The sequence below is a fragment of the Lactuca serriola genome, chromosome 4 (genome assembly GCF_051521515.1).
Source record: "Lactuca serriola cultivar US96UC23 chromosome 4, Lser_US96UC23_V15, whole genome shotgun sequence".
NCBI classification, from domain to species: domain Eukaryota; kingdom Viridiplantae; phylum Streptophyta; class Magnoliopsida; order Asterales; family Asteraceae; genus Lactuca; species Lactuca serriola.
The window spans coordinates 287,873,027-287,879,139 of NC_136411.1; the positions used below are offsets into that span (position 1 = coordinate 287,873,027).

The following is a 6,113-nucleotide window of genomic DNA, read 5'->3' on the forward strand; positions in this document are numbered from 1 at the left end:
ACATGAGCAATTATATTGTTTTTGCAAAGTAACTTGAATAGCATTGTCTTTTAAGTTTACGTTTCAAAATTTTATGCAAGAAAATGAATAAAAGAACCTGATATAAATATAATGTTAAAGACATCATATTCTATTAGTCTAATATTTCTATCAACTTTATTATCTAGTAATCATTATGTTATTATTATATAGTTGGTACCTTATTATTTCCTACTAATAATTATTATTTATTAATCATTACATTATTATAAATTGTAATTGTTATTTTATTATTTCCAGTTAATATTTAATATTTAAATGTTTTGTTTTAAAATTTTTAGTGAAATCTTTCAATGTATACAGTATACCCTACACAAAACGTATTTAAGTTTTTTTTACCGAACAACTAGATATATATTTTTTATGAAAGAAATACCTATTTTAAATATGAGTTTAAATGGAGATAAAATATAAAAAAGACAATATTTTAACAGTTTTGCTAATTTAATGTTATTAAACAACTAGGTTTTTTAAAGGTTTTTGATTTAAAATAATAAAAAAACAATTAAAAGAAATTAAAAATAATTAAAAAAATAGTAATCAATAAAATAATAATTATGTATATATAATTATTTATCGTCGATATACTCTTAAACTTTATTTATAGAATAATATATTTTTTATAAAAAGAAAGTCTTATCGAACATTCAAACCTACTGCTAGTGGTATCTCTCCCTGATGCGTTTTCTTCTATCTCGCCTCCTTCTCTCCTCGCCGTTGCCGTCTGCCGCCCTACCTCGCCGTCTCCTTCCATCTCCGGCCTACTGCTTCTCTCCTCGACATTCTCAAAAGTAACAGTAAAGGTATTTGATTCAGCGTTTTGCTCTCGGTTCTTCGTCAATTAAATGAAGCTAGAATCTGTATAAAGGAATTACTGATGTGTTCGTTTGATCTTCTTTTGGCTTATCTCGAATTGAAGCACTGCATTTCATAAAAAAAAGATGTATATGTGTGATAAATAGTAGAGGAACTAGGCAAACTCGGGGCATTTTTTGTTAATCGATGGATGTTTGTCAGTGTTTCTCCAATTTTAGGTTTAATGCCACTATATACTTCAAATAATACCAAACCAACTGTGAAATGGAGATGAACTTTACATTTCTTGCTGGATACGTGAGGTTAACTAACTTAAATCAAGCTCTTATACGATCTGTTCGCTATTGGATTTCTGATTGCTGCATGTTTACTTGTTTGATACCATGGTTTTTTCCCAATCACAGCTGGTAGAGATGAGTTTTTGATTTGGTATGATTCTTTAATAGGTATATTCTATTGGAATGAATGCATAACCATTTCACTTGAACTTGGATAACAATTCATCTCCACTTAATTTAATTTCCTGCATATCCATACATTTGTTTTTGGTTGATCTACAGTACCTTGACCTTCATATGTTTAAGGATGATAATTCTGGTTTGTTAACCAGTTCTATGAACTTCCCTTACTATTATACAAACTAATGCAGTTCCATTGAATACATTTTATCACATTAGTATCTGATTGTCATTAATGGTGCTCTTTTCCAGATCTTTTAGACACTCCTGAACTTCAAAAGACAAGGCATTGCAAACTTTCAAGACCGGATCCAATCAATCTCTTCCACAATCTTATAATAAGCATCTGGTAAGTAATTTTGATCATTATTTCATATATGCAAAAATGAATTCTTGATTTTTGAAATAAGATAAACTTGCAAACCCTAGAAAAGAACAAATCATCTACAATGCCTCTCATTTTGTGAATAACCTAAATCTTGCACTTTTCTAGGATTCTCATCTAAAATTTCCTGGGATGCAGACATCAAGAAAGAAAAACTTGTTACTACAGTAGCTTACAACCAATCTCCTTCACAAATTATGGTGAGACTAAGACACCTAAAGCAAAATTCCATCCGTGCCCTCCTTTCTCCTCTCAACACCAACAATCCCATCAACTACTCAACATTAGCAGCATCCACAACCACCAATCCTCTCAGTTTAAACCCATTATTCCCATCTTTTTCATCTCCATCCCATAAATTACAAGCAGATGATTTGGTTTTAACATTTCGCGAATGGTTCAAGTCAAGTGGAAACCCTCTTCTTGACCAAATCCTTGAAGTCTTATCTTCAATTGAAAACCAAGATCTTATAGTAGAACGTGAAGCCATAGATGCAGCTTTATCTTCTCTAAATCTACACCTCACAGAGTCACTTGTTCTTGATGTTTTATCATACGGAAAAGACGTTTTATCTTGCACCAAATTCTTCGATTGGGCGGGTCGACAACCCGGTTTTCACCATTCCCGAGCCACATTCCATGCAATTTTCAAGATCCTTTCAAGAGCAAAGCTGATGTCTTTAATGTTTTACTATTTAGACAGCTATAGCAAGCTTCGAGGGGGTCACAAGTCAAACTTTCACAACATTTTGGTAATGGGTTATGCTGTTGCAGGAAAACCCGAAATTGCCCTTCAGTTATTCGGACGTATGCGTTACCAAGGTATTGATTTAGATGATTTTGCTTATCATGTGCTTTTAAATGCTTTAGTGGAAGAGGGTTATTTTGATGGAGTTGACTCAGTTGCTACACAGATCAAGAATCGTGGTCTTGAATCCGAAATCACTTATTCGATTTTGGTTAAGAGTTTTTGTAGGAAAAAGGAGTTTGATAAAGCTGAAAGTTATCTTCGTGGGGTGATTAATAGTGGGATTAAGATAAAAAGTGGTGGTTATATAGTTGGTGCTCTTGTTGATGGGTTATGTAAGAACAATGAGTTTGATAAAGCTGGGAAATTAGTCGATGAATTTGGAGAATTTCATGTTTATGATATATGGATTCGGGAACTCGTTCGTGCTAGAAAGCTGGATGGAGCTATGGAGTTTTTGCAAAAAACTAGGAACCAAAAGACGGCTGTTTATGTTCCGGATGTTTTCCGTTACAACTCCTTGATTTTAAGACTTCTAAGAGAAAACAGACTTGAAGAAGTATGTGATTTAGTGATTGAAATGAGAGAGAATAATATCCCTCCAGATGAGTTAACAATGAACATTGTTTTATGCTTTTTTTGTAAAGCAGGAATGGTGGATATTGCTGTAAAGTTATACGATTCAAGAACAGAGATTGGATTATCTTTGAGTTCAATGGCTGTTAATTATTTAATGAATACCCTTTGTAGGGACGGAAGCGTCATTGATGCATATCGTATTTTAAAAAACTCACTTGATCAAGGGTATTTCCCGGGAAAAACCGCGTTTTCTATCATGGCTGATGCTTTATGCAAGGTGGAAAAACTCGACATAATGGATGACTTGTTTCGTGTTGCTTTGGAACACAAGATTATGTTGAGTGATAAGTTTCATGAAAAGTACATAAATGCCCTTTGTAGGATTGGGAGATTAGAAGATGGGTATATCAGACACGTGGAATTAAACCGGTTAAATGAAGTCACACCCAAATTTGCTTACACCTCTTTGATAGATGGGTTTATTAATCGCAAAAGAGGTGATATTGCAGCAATGTTATTGATACAAATGCAAGAAAAACATCATACCCCTACCCGGAAATTGTTTTGTAGTGTGATTCAAAGCATATGTGAAATGGAAAATCCCGAAAAACAGTTTCAAAAGTTGTTGGAAATGCAGTTGTCTATTCAGAAACTCGGGTGTTGGGTTTTTAATCATTTTATAGAAGGAGCTGGGATTGCTAAAAGACCTGATTTAGCTAAAGAAGTTTATCAAATGATGAAAAGAAATGGGATTTCTCCCAATGTGAGTGCGGATATTTTACTGTTGAAAAGTTTTCTATCAAGTGAAAAAGTATCCAATTCTTTATCTTTATTCTATGATGTTTCTAAAAAACGAAAAATCGGGAGAAAAGTATTCAACACGATTGTTGTTGGTTTATGCAAAGCAAATAAACCTGACATTGCTTTGAGCATCTTTTCAGAAATTAGAGAAAAAGAGAAGACGTTGAGACCCAGTCTTGAATGTTATGAAGAACTTGTATACGTTTTATGCAAATACAAAAGATACGACAAGGTCATGGATGTTATCAGTGACATGATTCGAGTTGGGCGTCCTTTATCGTCTTTTATCGGTAACAATTTGCTTCTATATTCTTTAAAAGACCAAAACCTATACAGCACTTGGGTTGACTCACTACCCACTGAGTCAACCGAGTCGACTCAGTCGTCACCTATGTGGAAACTCAGCGAGTTGGTTGGGTTGTTTTCTGATCGGTTTAGAGACGATATAGATGTTGATGAGTTGGAGGAAGTAGTGGGGAAGTGTTTTCCACTTGATATATACACATACAACATGCTTTTGAGGAAACTAATAAAGAAACAGGTGGACGATGCTTCTAGATTGTTCCGGAAGATTTGTGAGAAAGGGTATAAGCCGAATCAGTGGACTTATGAGACTTTGGTGCATGGGTTTTACAGACATGGTAGGGCGGCTGAAGGTAAAGTATGGCTGGAGGAGATGCAGAAGTTAGGGTTTACTCCAAGTGAGGCTACAACTGTTTTGCTTTAAAGATTATCAAAAGACTATCACAGTGGTTTTCATGTCTACCAAATGAAACCTTGTAGACATGAGTTATCATCAAAGCAAAGAGGGAGGAATGAAGGTAAAGTCTAACAAGAGGTTGTTTGTGTTGGAGTTATCATCAAGCGGTCACAACATCCTTGAGCTAGTCCCTAGTCCAGGAAGACAGCCTCGGTTGTGGCGGTAGGACACATGTGCACCCTTGATGTTGGCCTGCCGGAAGGGCACATCAACATAATACAAATATTTCATAAAAACAACACATTTTGTTGAAATTTATAAGCTGTATATTGGTCTTTTTGCCATTGGTCAAGTTATAGGTAGGAATTGATCCATGGGGGCCTGTTTAGGTTATTAGGTGTTAAGATCGAGTTTACCTTGAATACTACGTGTTATAGGGTATCGTCATGTAACTACTTCCCCATGGTCAACTCATGGTTTGACAGCAACTTAGTTGAGAAAAACTCAGTTTATACCAAAACTGTATGTGTGGTTTGGAAACTAGTTATATGGTATTCCACATCGATATATTACGTTCAAAGACATTAAAACTTGTAATTGGAATAGGTTGTGTATTAGAAATCATAATCATGACAACATTAAGTAGGCTGACAATTAGATAGAAGTAATTTTTTTTTTGCCTCGTTCGAAATAGCAAACCAACCTTTCATAAAAAAATATGTCCGAAATTCATAGTGGAGTCCCGAAAATTCAGGTAAAACAATCTCCTAACTTACTTTTTTTTTCTTCAAAAACTAGATTTGGAAATTTACAATGGAGTTCAAAAATTGCAATTTCAAACTCCATATATATATATATATATATATATATATATATATATATATATATATATATATATAGAGAGAGAGAGAGAGAGAGAGAGAGAGAGAGAGAGAGGTAAATGTTCAAACAAGAAGCAAAAAAGATTAAGAATTCTAAGAACCACTTATTTTTAACTATTTTAATAGTCATTTTCAACTTTAACAACAAATATCTAAGAATCTGATAACATCTCAAACATTTACAGATCGTTTTTTGCAAGAAACTCTCAAAATCTCCCAACAACTCAAACCCTAACATGAGTTCTGCCACCTATGTCTACCACCTGCCGCCGTCATCACCTACCACCTTCCCTCGTCGGAATGTTAAGTTTCCAAAGTTTTGCACTTCAAATACACAGTTGACCGCAACTGACTTCAGGTCTGGAGTCAAAAACCTTGTTGTCGGCGAAAGCCATCACTGATAACCACCATTACTGCTCTTCACTCTAGTGAAATACAAAAACTCGTCTCCATCTCTTTCTTCATGATCTACAACGAAAAGCGACTAGATCTGCATTGGATCTAACGTATTTGAGCTCTAAAACCGACAAACCACACCACCGCCGTCAGCCGCCACCATAGTTGCTTCCTCTCAGCTCTAGTTAAACACGACGAGCTTTCATATATCTCTTTCTCCATGATTTTCGATGAAAAACACGTAGATCTGCATCAGATCTAACATTTTTGAGCTCTAACACCGAGGAACGGCACTAACGCTGTCAATCAC

General features: G+C 34.8%; 1 pseudogene across 2 annotated transcripts; it reads left to right on the forward strand.

Annotated features, from left to right (window-relative positions):
- The first annotated feature begins 685 nt into the window (after positions 1-685).
- On the forward strand, positions 686-5,106 carry LOC145097117 (pentatricopeptide repeat-containing protein At1g71210, mitochondrial pseudogene; annotated as a pseudogene). Of its 2 annotated transcripts, none has more exons than XR_013704228.1 (3): positions 686-842; positions 1,566-1,662; positions 1,807-5,106. The product of XR_013704228.1 is annotated as a pentatricopeptide repeat-containing protein At1g71210, mitochondrial pseudogene, transcript variant X1 (transcript). The 2 variants fall into 2 exon arrangements; XR_013704229.1 differs by having other exon boundaries at positions 1,837-5,106.
- Positions 5,107-6,113: the final 1,007 nt, after the last annotated feature.